Below are 13,489 nucleotides of genomic sequence, written 5' to 3'. Positions count from 1 at the left end.
CTGCTGCAAACAAAAGCCCCTACAAGTAGACGCGTGTTCACCATGAATGAAACCCAAACCCTCCACCCACCGTCACCCCCAAGACCCTGCACCGGCCTTCCCCCAGCCAGTGTGCCTTTCTTCAGCTCCCAGCACAGGCCAAGTACTGTCCTGCCCAGGACCCCTTCCACGCGCTCTACCCTTTCCTCATCTGGCTTTTAGGAAGACCCGAAGCAAGAGGAAGCACGGTACGCTCAGGCAACTGAAGAAAGATCCACGTGGCTGCCTGGAGCAGAAAGAAAGAGGCGGAGCCTGGCATGAGATGAAGGTAGAGAGGAAAGTAAGGGCCAGTAGGCCCAGTAGTTTAGGGATTTTAGACTTTCTGCTGAGTGCACGGAAAAGCCTTCCAAGTGTTACAGGCAAATGGGTGACAAAATCAGACTTGCAAGTTGAAAAGATCATTGTAGCTACAGTGTGGAAAAGCAGAGTGGCCCAGAGCAGATGGGGCAGATGCAGCAGGCCTGGCCTAAGGGAATGACAGTGGACACGGGGATGGTGGACAGGCTTTACACCAGTTAGCAGGTTATGATACTGTGAGTTATGAGAAATATATATGCGGTCATTCAGATGACCTAATTATAGTTCTCATACGTCTTTGGTCTTTGTCCACAGCTTCTGGCCCACGGCTCCCAGAACCCTTGGAACTTCCTGAATGATAAGAGCAAGGGGAGCACCTTTTGTTATGTTTGGTCACTTGTCCTCAGTTCCAGAAAACGATTCAGAGCCATAAAGGTGATGTGAGCGTCTTGTTGTTCACAACAAGCCCCTTCCCACCACAACTGGGTTAGGCCGATGAGGGGACTCGGGGGAGGCACCTGAGGACGCCGGGGGAACCAGCCTTGAAAAGAGGGCTGGAACTTTCAGCCCCACCCCCTGATTTCTGGGGAGGAGGGAGGGGCTAGAGGTTGAATCAGTCACCAATGGCCAGTGATTGAATCAGCCATGCTTGTGTGACGGCGCCTCCATAAGAACCGAAAAGAAGGCGCTGAGGAGAGTTTCCAGGTGGGAGAACCAGAGCGCGCGGTGGCACGTGCCACGGTGGGGGGCCCCAAACTCCACAAGGACACGTGCTCCTGTGTTTGGGACCTCACCCTGTGCACCCCTTCACCTGGCTGTTGATTCACATCCTTTGTAACAAGCTGGTCATCCAGTGAGTAAATGGGCTTCCTGAGTTCCGTGAGCCACTCCTGCAAATTAGCTGAACCCAATCAGGGGGTGGTGAGAACCTCTGGTTTATAGCCAGTTGGTCAGGAGCGCAGGTGACGACCTGGCACCTGAAACCCAATCAGGGTGTCACGGGGACCTCCGATCTGTAGCCGCTTGGTCGGAAGCACAGGTGACGACCTGGACCCGCGACTGGTGTCTGAAGCGGCGCCAGTCCTGCGGGACTGAGCCCTTGAGCTGTGGAGTCTGGCGCTACCCCTGGGTAGAGAGTGTCACGGTCGGGTTGAAATGAAGGACGCCCCGCTGGTGGCAGAGGGCTTCTCAGTGGTGTGCCCTCACCCACCCCACCTTGGAGTCGGGTGTAGAACCCCTTTAGGAGTTAAAAAAACGGCAGACTTTACAGAACGAACATATGCAATTTGAGATTTAAAAAAGGCCTAATATGCAAGGGTGAGGAGAGGTACCACGCTGGCTGAAATCCAGTCCTAACGATGGGATCAGCTACTCCACAACGGCTGACTGGCCACCCATCTTTTCCTGTTTTGACTGGCAGGAGGAAGGAGGGGACAACGGGAGAGGATAAACGGCAGGATAAAGGAAAGTAAGACACTAGCTCATAAACTGGGGCAGCGGATGGGAAAAGAGCCAAAAATAGGAAGAGAGGAACGGCAAATTGTGCTGACTTTTCCACTTGGCCTCCTCATGAGTCCAACAGCCTTGAACTGGGCTGGAATGAACAGAAGCGATTCTCAGAAGACTTCATTTGCTGAAGTTACAATTTAACATGAGTTATGAAGCCTCTTGTTATAAATATGCTCGAGTCAAAGGATATCTGTTACATGAAAGTACTAGAATCATAGAATTTTTAGAGACGGAAAGAAACCTGGAGGTCACTGACTCAGGCTTCCGTCTCAGGATCCCTAAATTCTTCTCTCCACGTATGGACACTCCAGAAAGATTTCATCTAGAAGCTAAATGTATTAGGGTTTCAAAAGAGAAATGAAGAATTGCTAAGCAGAGAAATATTGTCCAAAGCTTTATGGTAATTGGAGGAGAGGCTTTTTTTTTTCCCCCGGAATGCCATAGTTTATTTATTGGTCTTAGCGTCAGGGCTCTAGAAAACTTTTTCCTGTGATTATGCCTCTTTTCTCCCTCCCTCTTTTTCAAAAAAACTTTTTATTGTGGAAAGTTTCACGCACACATAAAGACAGGAAGAAGCGTTTAATAAACAGCCTTGTGTCCATCACCCAGATTCTCCAAGATTTTTTCAGCTACTTTGCCAGTGAGTTTTATTTTTTAAAAATACACAGATGATTAATGACTGACTTTAAGCTGCTCATCAGGGAGATCATTTTGGCAATAATTTTTTACCAATTTGTTCCAGGGTTTAAAAAAAACTCAGCTGTTCCATTTTGTTTAGGGACTAGCGAGATTTTAATTTCTAATTTCCAAAGCTACTGCATATTTGGCTAATTAATCCTAGCATCTGACAATGAAGGAGCAGAGAAAGAACATGACGTTTCAAGTATAATATGAAAAGTTTCTAGAATAGTAAAAACTCCAGCTGCATTTTAATCTCCTATGGTACAAACTTCAGGAAGCACATGAAACAAAACCTTCAAAAGGAAACTGTGGGAGTTAGCCTCCAAGAATGCCAGTGGCCCTCAGGCTTCCCCAGGGCAGCCCACTCCCACACTGCACCAGGCTGGCCCATGTGCTGGCAGAAGGGATGGCACATGGCTTCCAAGAGGAGATCCCAGGACACGGCAGTTTCCATCGTGATCATCCTCCTCTCTCTCTCTCTCTCTCTCTCTCTCTCTCTCTCTCTCTCTCTCTCTCTCTCTCTCATGTCACTTGCCCCGGGGAGAAGGTGAGCACCCAGGTTGTGCAGAGCTCTGTGGAGCGGCCACGTGGTGAGGACTGAGGCCCCCAGGCCACAGGCATGTGAGTCCCCCATCTCGGGGCAGTGATCACAACCTCGGGAGAAACTCTGAACCAGAGCACCCAGCCGAGCTGCTCCCAGATCCTGAACTTCAGAAACTATGTGATCATAAATGTCTGTTGTTTCAAGCTGCTAAGTCTGGGCCAATTTATTACACAGCAGTAGAAAATTCACTCAAAAGACAGACAAACTTTTGAGGCAGGCAGCCACACAGCACCAAACTACTCTATTTCCTTCAACTCATGCCATATACTAAGCAAAATTACATAGCTTGGAATGTTTTAATTTGGATGAGACCTAACTCAATATTTTGTATGTCGATTCCCAATCTAGTGGGCCTAAATCATACTGTATACATATTGCCCACGAAGCACTGACAAAAGCAACAAAGACAACAATGTATTAGCCATTATCTATTAATAGCACCTGTTTCTGCATTTAGACTTCGATTTTTTAAAAGGCAAAAACTCCCCAAAGATTGGTCTACAACCATGACAGAGAACACTCAGGAAAATGATAAGCACTTACTTTTTTTTTTAGAGTAACATAAACTTGAAATTGAGACCCGGCTGGTATTTTGCAGTTGCTATAGGAACCACACGTACCTTCCCTCTTTGACACTCAGCATCCACATTCTCTTCGTCTTTCTTTCCACTCTCACCCACCCAAAAGCTCACATGCCCTGCCCTCGTGTCTGCTTGGCCCCTCTACTTTTTGGAACATCCAATATGTACACGTGCACACCCATATTTGTATTCCTAGGAACCAAAAGAACTGAGGAGCTAAAGGACACAGCTCATGGTCAAATCTCCAAGGCCAGATACTTATCTGGTATTGGTTAGATCAGGGAGTCTGTGCGAGCAGACAGCTGATGCTCAGTAAGTATCAGGTTCCCTCCTCCTCCTCGCCCACCCAGGCCCCCTCTGCATGATGCGGGAAGGGCTCCATTTCTCTGGTACTCAGGTCCCTTTCATTCAGACTCCTCAGCAACATGCATTCACTTTAGAAAAACATCCAACAGGCTGTATGTTCTGTACAGGCAGCCCCCAACTTAGGATGTGACCCACGATTTTTCAACTTTATGATGGTGTAAAAGAGATACGCATTCAGTAGAAATCTACTTCAAATTTTGGATTTTGATCTTTTCCTGGGCTAGCAATATGTGGTAAGATACCCTCTTGCGTGGGCAGAGACCTAAATAGACACGTCTCCAAAGAAGACGTACAGATGGCCAATAGGCGCGTGACAAGATGCTCGACATCGCTAATTATTAGAGAAACGCAAATCAAAGCTACATTGAGGTACCACCTCACACCGGTCAGAATGGCCATCATCAAAAAGTCTACAAATAATAAATGCTGGAGAGGGTGCAGAGAAAAGGGAACCCTCCTATACTGTTGGTGGGAATGTAAGTTGGTGCAGCCATTATGGAGAACCGTATGGAGGTTCCTTAAAAAACTGAAAATAGAGTTGCCATATGATCCTGCAATCCCACTCCTGGGCATATATCCGGAGAAAACGATAATTCAAAAAGATACTGGCACCTTATGTTCATAGCAGCACTATTTACTCCAGTAGCCAAGAAGCAACCTAAGTGTCCATCAATAGATGAATGGATAAAGAAGATGTGGTCCATATATACAATGCATATTACTCAGCCTTAAAAAAGAATGAAATAATGCCATTTGCAGCAACATGGATGGCCCTAGAGATTCTCATACTAAGTGAAGTTAGTCAGAGAGAGAAAGACAAATATCATATGATACCACTTATATGTGGAGTCTTTTTTTAAAATGATACAAATGAACTTATTTACAAGATAGAAACAGACCCAGAGACATAGAAAACAAATTTATGGTTACCAAAGGGGATAGCAGGTGGGGGATGAGAGGCAGGGGGAGGTAAATTAGGGAGTTTGGGATTAACGTATACGCACTACTCTATACAAAACAGGTGAACAACAAGGACCTACTGTACAGCACGGGGAAGTCTACTCAATATCTTGTAATAACCTACAATGGAAAAGATTCTGAAAAACATATACACACACATATATATGTTTCACTTTGCTGTACACCTGAAACTAACACAACATTGTAAACCAACTATACTTCAATAACTAAAATAAAAAAAAAAATTCCTCTCTGTGATGCTGGCCCACAGCCCCCATCAGCCACAGGATCACAAGGGGGAAGAGCTCAGACAGGACCAGTCCGTACCCTCCATACCCACAGAGCCGGTCTGTTTTCTACTCTGAGTACAGAATGCAATAAGCTACCTGAGATATTCAACACTTTGTTATAGGACAGGCTTTGTTTTGGGTGATTCTGCCCAACTGGAGGCAATGGGGGTGCTCTGAGCAGGTCTAAGGTGGGCCAGGCTAAGCGATGGGGTTCAGCAGGTTAAGCGTATTAAATGCATCTTTGACCTACGATATTTTCAACCTATGGTGGGTCTATCGGGACGTAACCTCAGTAAGTCAAGGACAAGCTGGATTTGGAGCCAGTGACAAGTGGGACTCTTGCTACCACCCTGAGACAGGTCGCACCGGAAGCCTCAGAAGAGCTGCCAGGACCTCCCGGGGCTGTTGCTCTAGGTCGTTACACTGTCTCCACATTTAGCTTTCAGAAAGAGGCTCCAATTATGTTTCTAGGTGGGTAAGAATTTAGTAACTGAATGCAAAGACTTATTGTGGGATTGGGTGATGCAGCCCAAAGAATTATCTCAACCCTGTGGTCTAAACATTTCCAGAATCTCAAGCCATCTTCCACCAAGGCAAGAACCTTGAAGAATTAAGGCAAGAAATCAGAACTTTTCCACCTCTTCCACCTTCTACCAAGACCCACTGAGATCCCATTTGCGGCCCTATTCTTGTTTTCCTATCTTTATGTGTCCAGTCCCGTATTCCCAAAAGACATCTAATAAGTTATTCCCCCGCTTTTTTCCACACGAAACCCTGGGAAAGGTTCTACTCCTTGGGCATAGGGAAATCTTGCTGACACCTCGGGTCACAATAGTCACTGTTTCCAATGGGAAATAACATGAATAGAAAAGGAAGGGAAGACCCAGATGGGGCAGGAGAAAGACGAGCTGTAGCAACTGAAGCCACACACGAGGGATGTGTGTCCCTGGCCTTATTCCCACCCCTAACCCTAACCCCCACCGCCACAAAGGACGCCTCCAGCGTTCCTTACTCCGTTGAACCCTAACAAGGAAGATAACGACTATCACCTTTTTACAGCTGTGGACTCCGCGGCACAGAGAAGTGCAAAGCTGTGCTCAAGATCACGCCACGAGTGAAGTTTCAGAACCTGGTCTTCGCACCTTGCCCTCCTGTCCTTCCCAATATCCGAGGCTACCTTTCCCGCTCACCCCGCATCTGAGAACGTCGACATTCCAATCATACTGTTCCAGGTTGACGGAACACTGCCTGAGATTGTTTCCAACTTTGACATCCGAGAATCTTGCTGCTCTTCTTAAAATATGGGTCATTTACCCGCCTGAAGGATACACCATCCCCTCTGACAATCAGTGCCCACTATCCATCCTCAAAACCTAACCAAAAAAATTAAAAATGAGGTTAGGAAACCGGGACAAAGCAGAACGTTCACTGTTCTACAAGGAACGAAACCAAGTCACAGATAACTCCAACGAGCCATCAGCCAAGTCTCTCCCAATGGCAATTCTAAACGAGTGCGCGGGACACAAGAGCCTCTCTCCGGAAGACTCACCTGAAGGCAACATCAAAGTTCCAACGTTTCCAGAATTCACCCGAAAACGAGCACAGAACGGACGCTGCTCCCACGAGCAGCCTGGGCGCAGCTGTCTCGGCACCAGCGTCTGGACCCACCACGGACACGACCTCCTAGACCTACCGGGGGCGAGACGAGGCGCACGGGCCGGTCCGGGTGCGCCCCGGGAGAAGCCGCCCCAGCGCCAGCCCCTCGCGGAAGGGAGCTGGGCGGTGGGGACAACTTTGCGCTCAGCCCCAGGACGGCAGCAACCCCAACACGCAGCAGATCGCGCAACTTCCGAAGCGCGGCCCCCGGGCGTCCCCGGCCAAGCTCCTGAGGCGCTAAGAAGTTTGCGCGACATTCACAGCCTCACCCTGACCACAGCGGCGACTAAGGGCCTGAGGAAGTGGACCCTCCTCGGCTGGAGGCCCGAAAGGCAGGAAGTGGCGGCAGAGGCCACTTGCGGGACAAGGGAAGGAGCGGCGGACTCGTGGGGCGGCTGGGGCGCCGCCCCCATCTCCTCCGCCCCAAGTGGGTCTGGGAGGACCCCCCCCCACCCGGCTCGAGCGGGGCCGCCGCCCCCAGGTCGCCCTCCGGCCACAGCCCTGCGCAGAGCCGGAGCCAGGGGCCACCCGGCCCGGGGCGCGCCCCCGCTCCCCCGCGCGCGCCCCACCCACCTCGCCCGCAGTGCCCCGCCGGGGCACGGACACCCTTACCTGCGACCTCTCCCGCGCCGCCTAGCAGTCCGCACCGGCCCCCGCCCTTAAACCCGCCCCGCCCGCTCCTACGCCTCCTGTGGCGGCCGGACCCCAGCCCTGCCCCGCCGATTTGTCATTGAGCCGCCAGCTCGCTTCCCCACCCCCCGAGCGCGCGCCCGGCGTCGCCTAGGCAACCCCGCCCCTCGAGAGCGCGCCCTGCCGTCCGCTCCCTCCCGTCCCTCGGAGGCCTCGCCCATCGGGAGCCTACTAGCCAATCCGAAGCGGAGCTTCCCAGCCTTGGGCGGGGTGAGGAGGAAGCTTCGCCAATGAGAAGCCGCCTCTGGCGGGAGGGGCGGGCTCGGCACCCAGGCCACGCCAACCTCCACTTCCTCCTGTCGGCGGCTGACGCGCTGCACGTGACCACTGCTCCAGTGAAGGAATCCGAGCAGGTCTGGGGACTCTGGGCGTGGCGGGCAGGGGTGCTCCCGCTGTGGGCTTAGGTCAGGGCGAGGCCAGAGCCCTGGAAAGCAAAAGGGAAAGGCAGGCCTGATGTGGAGAAACCGAGGCAAATCACGATGCCTCCAGGCGGCTGTCTGGACGCCGGCCCGGGGCTCCCGAGGCGGGACCTCCGCCTGCCGCCACCACTCGCCAGGCTGATGACACCCCATTAGCAGTAATGGGGTTGCCAAGGCCTCTCAATGACTTGGCCCAGGTCACGTATGAGGGCCGGAATCCTCACCCCAGCGGTAGCCTCGATGTCGGAAGTTCAGTGGGTAAGCTCGTGGCCGACGGGGTTTTCACCCATAAGGCTCGGGAACTTGTAATTTCGAGGCAAATAGGGTTTGGGTTGATTTTCCTAACTGCCTCTTCTTAGAGCTGAGTCCTACCCTCATTCCACTTCGCCTCCGCAGGATTTATGGCCCCACTGATCCCTACACAAACCTCATGGCACGTCCCTCACACACTGTATGGCAATAAGTTGTTTAAATGCCCGCCTCTATATCTCTAGGGATGAAAACTATCTCTTGTTCAATTTGATATCCACAGCAACTAGCACCGTGTAATTAATCCTTTCCTTGTTGATAATTATACATCAGGGTGCTGTGTGTGGTATATGAGAGGCTTTGTGCCTTGATTACATTGCTATCTATAAGCAACTAACAGAATCAGGCCCTCTACCAAGAGCTGTATCAAAAAGCACAGAAGCTTTAACTTAGTCTTAAGCAACGGGCTTAACAAAAAACATGTCACCAGAATATCCTAGTGTTACCCTACTATCCTAAGTGTTCTGTTTTACGCTTCTCGTACGCATTAAAGGCTTATATTGCCTGCTAATTATATGACAGAAACTCTGCCAGGTGCTATAAGAGAGAAGGTAGGAGGCTTCTCAAAAAAGGAGGCTCTCTATGGACCTAGAGATGATCACACTAAGTGAAGTAACTCAGAGAGAAAGACAAATATCATATGATATCACTTATGTGTGGAATCTAAAATACGATACAAATGAACTTATCTACGAAACAGACTCACAGCCAGGTGGAGAACAGACTTGTGGTTGCCAAGGGGGAGGGTGTGGGGGAGGGGTGGGCTGGGAGTTGGGGTTAGCAGATGCAAACTATTATATAGAGAATAGATACACAACAAGGTCCTACTGCAGAGCACGGGGAACTATATTCAATATCCTGTTAAACCACAATGGAAAAGAATATGAAAAAGAATGTATATATATGTATATGTATAACTTGAATCATTGTTTGGCTGTACAGCAGAAATTAACACATTGTAAATCAACTATACTTCAATAAAATAAACTTTAAGGTAAAAAAATTTTTTTAAAAAGTCAGCTCTCTAGTATTTATAACCTAGAAGGGGAATCAGGTGCAAACTTTTTCCTATGGAGTAACAATGATGTGCACAGGTTTAGAATCAGGAAGCACAGATTCACAGAACTAGCAGTGGTTAGGAAGTTGCTTAGCCTCCACGGGCCTCAGTTTCCCCAGCCATCCCATAGGAGCAGCACCTGTGCCCTGCAGGTGTGAAGATTTAAATGCAATTACCTGTAGAGCTCTTGGGAGGTACAGTGCTAGGAACTTGATGAGCGCTTAACAAATGTTAGCTTCAACCGTGATTGCCGCCAGAGGCCAAGATGCGCACTCAAGCCCCTCGTAACCACCTCGGGGACAGCATTTCGTCCCGAGGCCCGTGGTGTCTGGGGTGTGCGCACCACTGTCGTGCAGCCAGTGCTGTGTGCAGCCCGGTGGCAACGACCTGCTGTGATGTTGTCGTTTGACCAGATGCACGTTTAGACAGCGGAGCGGCTCCCCGCAGCCCGGCCAGCTGAAATGGGCAGTTTAGGGAACAGGATCAGGGCTGTGGAGACGACCAGCGCTTCCTGTGCCCACACCCCTAGGGTCCACAGTGGCCACAGGCAGTTTCCTTACCTTTCCTGGGTGCGTAAGTGCCATTCCTGTGACTAGCAACAGAATGTCACGCAGGATGGAGGCAGTGGGCTTTCTGAGAAATGCTGCCCTAACTCTCTTACCCCATTCCACCCCCCCGCCCCCGCCTCCCCTCCTTTAGCTCCCAGGACTCGGAGGGATTCCCCTGGGACTCGGCCAGTAGGAACATCTGCTCGGCTCCTGGACATGCTAGGCCCCAGCTGAGCGTGGTGGATTCGGAGAGGACCAGCAGGACCCTTTTGGAAGGGCTGTCTCACAGAGGCCACAGCCCAGGAACGTGTCCCGTGGGGGGTGAGCCCTGAGAGGTGACCGGCCACAGAGCCTCTGGGCCTGCTCCTGTCTGGTCTCAGGGGACACCCCTGTCTGCTGAGCTTCTCCTAAGGGAACCCTGACTGCCCACAGAGCCAAGGGCCTGAACAGCAGGGATATGAGATCCCCAGCAGGCCCCTGTATGGTCACTGTCACCCACTGCAGCTGTAGAAAAAGCATTCTAGATGCTCCCTCTTTCAAAACTATCAACTGGGTCCAGAGCGCTGTCTGACAAGTATTTCCACTTCTCTCTCCAGGGCACTGGCGGGGCCTGAGCTTCTCAGCTCCCTGTGCTTGAGTGAGGCGATGTGACTAGTTCTACCCAATGAGCTGGAAGCGGAAGGGACATGTAGTCATTTGGGGGCAGGAGAGTGTCAGTGCGAGACCCTTCTCGGTGGCACGGCTGCTAGGAATGTTTGGGAGGGTGGCCACGCCGTCGGCCCCGGCGCCTGCAGTGAGCCCAGCGCCTCTCACCCCCGCCCCCGCCAACCTGAGATGGACACTGACCGTGGCTGAGACACAAACGTTCGTGGTTTGAAGGCGCTAAGATTCGGGAGTTGTTTGTTCCGGCTGCAGAGCTTCGCCTCCTCTGACTGACGCCAGGCCCTAACGTGTACCAAGCTGGGGATGCGGTGGCGGACGACTCAGACGAGAGAACCAGTAGACGGACAAGCAACCGGAGAACTCCCGATGACCTCAGACTGGGTGGTCAAAAAAAGGTCTCTCTTCATATACACACTACCATGTGCAAAACAGAGAGCTAGTGGGAACCTGCGGTACAGCACAGGGCGCTCAGCTCCGTGCTCTGTGACGACTTAGATGGGTGGGATGGGGACGGGGGATGGGAGGGAGGTCCAAGAGGGAGGGGATGTGTGTACACATAGCTGATTCACTTCGTGTACAGCAGAAACCAACCCAACATTGTAAAGCAACTATGCCCCAATTAAAAATTTTTTTTTAAAAAAAGTCTTTCTCAGGAGGCGACATTTAAGCTAGGACCTGAAGGACGCAAAGGAATCAGTGTCAGGAAAGGTTGGGAGTGAGGGGAAGGAGAGAACCTTCCGAGCAGAGGAAGAAGCCGCAGAGAAAAACTTGGTCCTCTCGACAGCAGACGGGAGGCGTGGATGGAGCGCCGTGGGCGGGGCGGGCGGGTGAGACCCCAGAGGGTGCAGAGGGAGGTGGGATCTGGATCACTGGGGGCCCCTAGGTTAGGGTGAGGAGATTGGAATGTATTCCAAGTGTGACAGGAAGCCACTGAGGAGGTTCAAGTCTGCAGGCTGACAGGCTTTGATTTAGGTTTTAGAAACACCACTCTCGCTCTCGTGTGGAGGTCGAGCTGTAAGGGGCGGGTGTGGGCGTGGAGCTGAGAAGGCTGTTCCGGGGGTCCAAGCAAAGTGGGGTCCGCAGGGCCAGAGGCTGGAAGGGAAATCTGCCCTCAGGAGGTTCGGGGAGATTTGCAGAAGGAGGGGAGCAAAAGCACTGAAGACTAAACAGAAGGTCCTCCTGCCAAATGCCAGAGGAAGCAGAGGCAAGGCTGGACGTCGGGACCCCCAGAGGTGCCCTGACTCCAGGGAGACGGGTGCTCAAAAGCCAGGCGGAACGGGGGAGGGTGTGGAGCAGAGAGCTGGCCAATTTCCTAGAACATCAGCCAGAACAGCCTTAGGTGGTATTACTAGAAAGAGTCTGACAAGCTCCGACGTCCCTGTGGGCATTTGATACTTGGTGACCGCCTCGATTAGAAAAAAGAGGGGGGCCACCGATCTATAGACGGAAAAAAGCCATTCTTTCCTACCGACGGCGGGGAGAATCTACTGTAAACAGCGAGACTAGACGGGGCGCACCTCCAGTGCTCCAGTCACCTTTCTGCTCTGTGTTTCCCCAGCCCTCAGTGCCCTGCGCTTCCTGTTCTCAGGAATGGGTCTCACGGGCTCATGCACACACAGGAGTAAATGACTAAAGACGGCTCAGTGCAGGACTTCCCTGGCGGTCCAGTGGTTAAGACTCTGCGCTTCCAATGCAGGGGACACGGGTTCGATCCCCGGTCGGGGTGCTAAGATCCCGCATGCTGCATGGCGAGGCCAAAAAGAAAAAAAAAAAGATTTTCATCGTCCAAAACTAAAACCTGAAGTCTTAGGCCAGGGGAAGTATTTAGGGGAGGACCAGAGATCTTTCGTTCACACAAGTAGCATGGAGTGACTTATCCCTCCCAGGGAAAAGGTTCCGACTCCTGAGTTCTCACTTGGAAGCCTCCTCCAAAGCCTGGGAAACAGCCCCAAGCCTCCCCTTCCTTGCAGCCTTTCCGCTGGCAGCTACCAGCAAAAGCCCCTGGTGCTTACTTATTCCTAAACGTGTTCAAAACCTTGCCTTTGGTGTTCAGTTTAGTTACTGTCACTGAAAAAGACTGTTTTATCAAGAGCTTCTCTCTCGCCCTTACCACCTTCCTATGTGGTCTCTACAGACCTAGCCAGGCAGCAGGAACTAACCAGACGACATTCCAGCAATTGCTCTGCAGAAGCCCCGTAATTAGGTGGAGGAGCTTTCCTCTTCCAAGAGGCGAATCCACTTGGGACGCACGTTAGAAAACAATGATTCCTTGCTATTTTGAATTCTTGAATCAGCTGCACTTGTCTTTCTGCCATCATAGCTTACCAAGAGTTGTCCCCCAGAAATGAGGGCAAGTCTGTCTTGTCATTAAGTAATAAGTCTTCATCATTATGGCTAAACCCACCACGTGCCAGCTCACCCTCTCCCCTTCCCACTCTGGGGACACACACGCTCCGTGGTTCCACAGTAACCACCACCAAGATCCAGTGCTGACCTCCAGGTAACCAGAGCAAAAGTCCTGCAGGGTGACAGCGGCAAAGCCCTCGAGGGTGAGATAAAATGAGATCCGAGGGTCTGGATTCTGTGCTGAGCTCTCTCCAACATGAAATACTAGCCATGGTCTCCCAGGAAGCCAGCCCCCTCTAACAGCAGGAAGACACTCCTCCTCTCTCCCAGCCGAGCCGTGCTCCTGAGCTGCAGATGCATGAGACCCACGGAGCCTAGCTCTGGGCAGCTAGGTGGACAGACGGACAGACACAAAGGACACGGGGACACAAAAACTTGAGCTAGGAGGAGGGATGAGGAAAGAAGTGGTGCTGG

The 13,489-nt window shown here is 51.4% G+C and overlaps 1 protein-coding gene across 3 annotated transcripts in view; it reads right to left on the bottom strand.

Moving 5' to 3' along the window:
• Positions 1 to 13,489, bottom strand: part of RALB (RAS like proto-oncogene B) — a 67,672-nt gene that overhangs the window by 32,799 nt on the left and 21,384 nt on the right. Inside the window, exon 1 of one of the 3 annotated variants that reach the window (XM_036858078.1) lies at positions 7,596 to 7,755. The exons of 1 other annotated variant lie outside the window; for it this stretch is intronic. The gene's annotated coding sequence lies outside the window, so the exon portion shown is untranslated. Of the gene's footprint in view, positions 1 to 6,876; positions 7,270 to 7,595; positions 7,756 to 13,489 lie in introns of those variants that run through there. One more of the 3 variants, XM_036858079.1, reaches the window with a different exon arrangement.

This window comes from Balaenoptera musculus, chromosome 7 (assembly GCF_009873245.2).
Source record: "Balaenoptera musculus isolate JJ_BM4_2016_0621 chromosome 7, mBalMus1.pri.v3, whole genome shotgun sequence".
In the NCBI taxonomy this organism is placed as follows: domain Eukaryota; kingdom Metazoa; phylum Chordata; class Mammalia; order Artiodactyla; family Balaenopteridae; genus Balaenoptera; species Balaenoptera musculus.
This window is presented reverse-complemented; position numbering and strand designations above follow the sequence as displayed.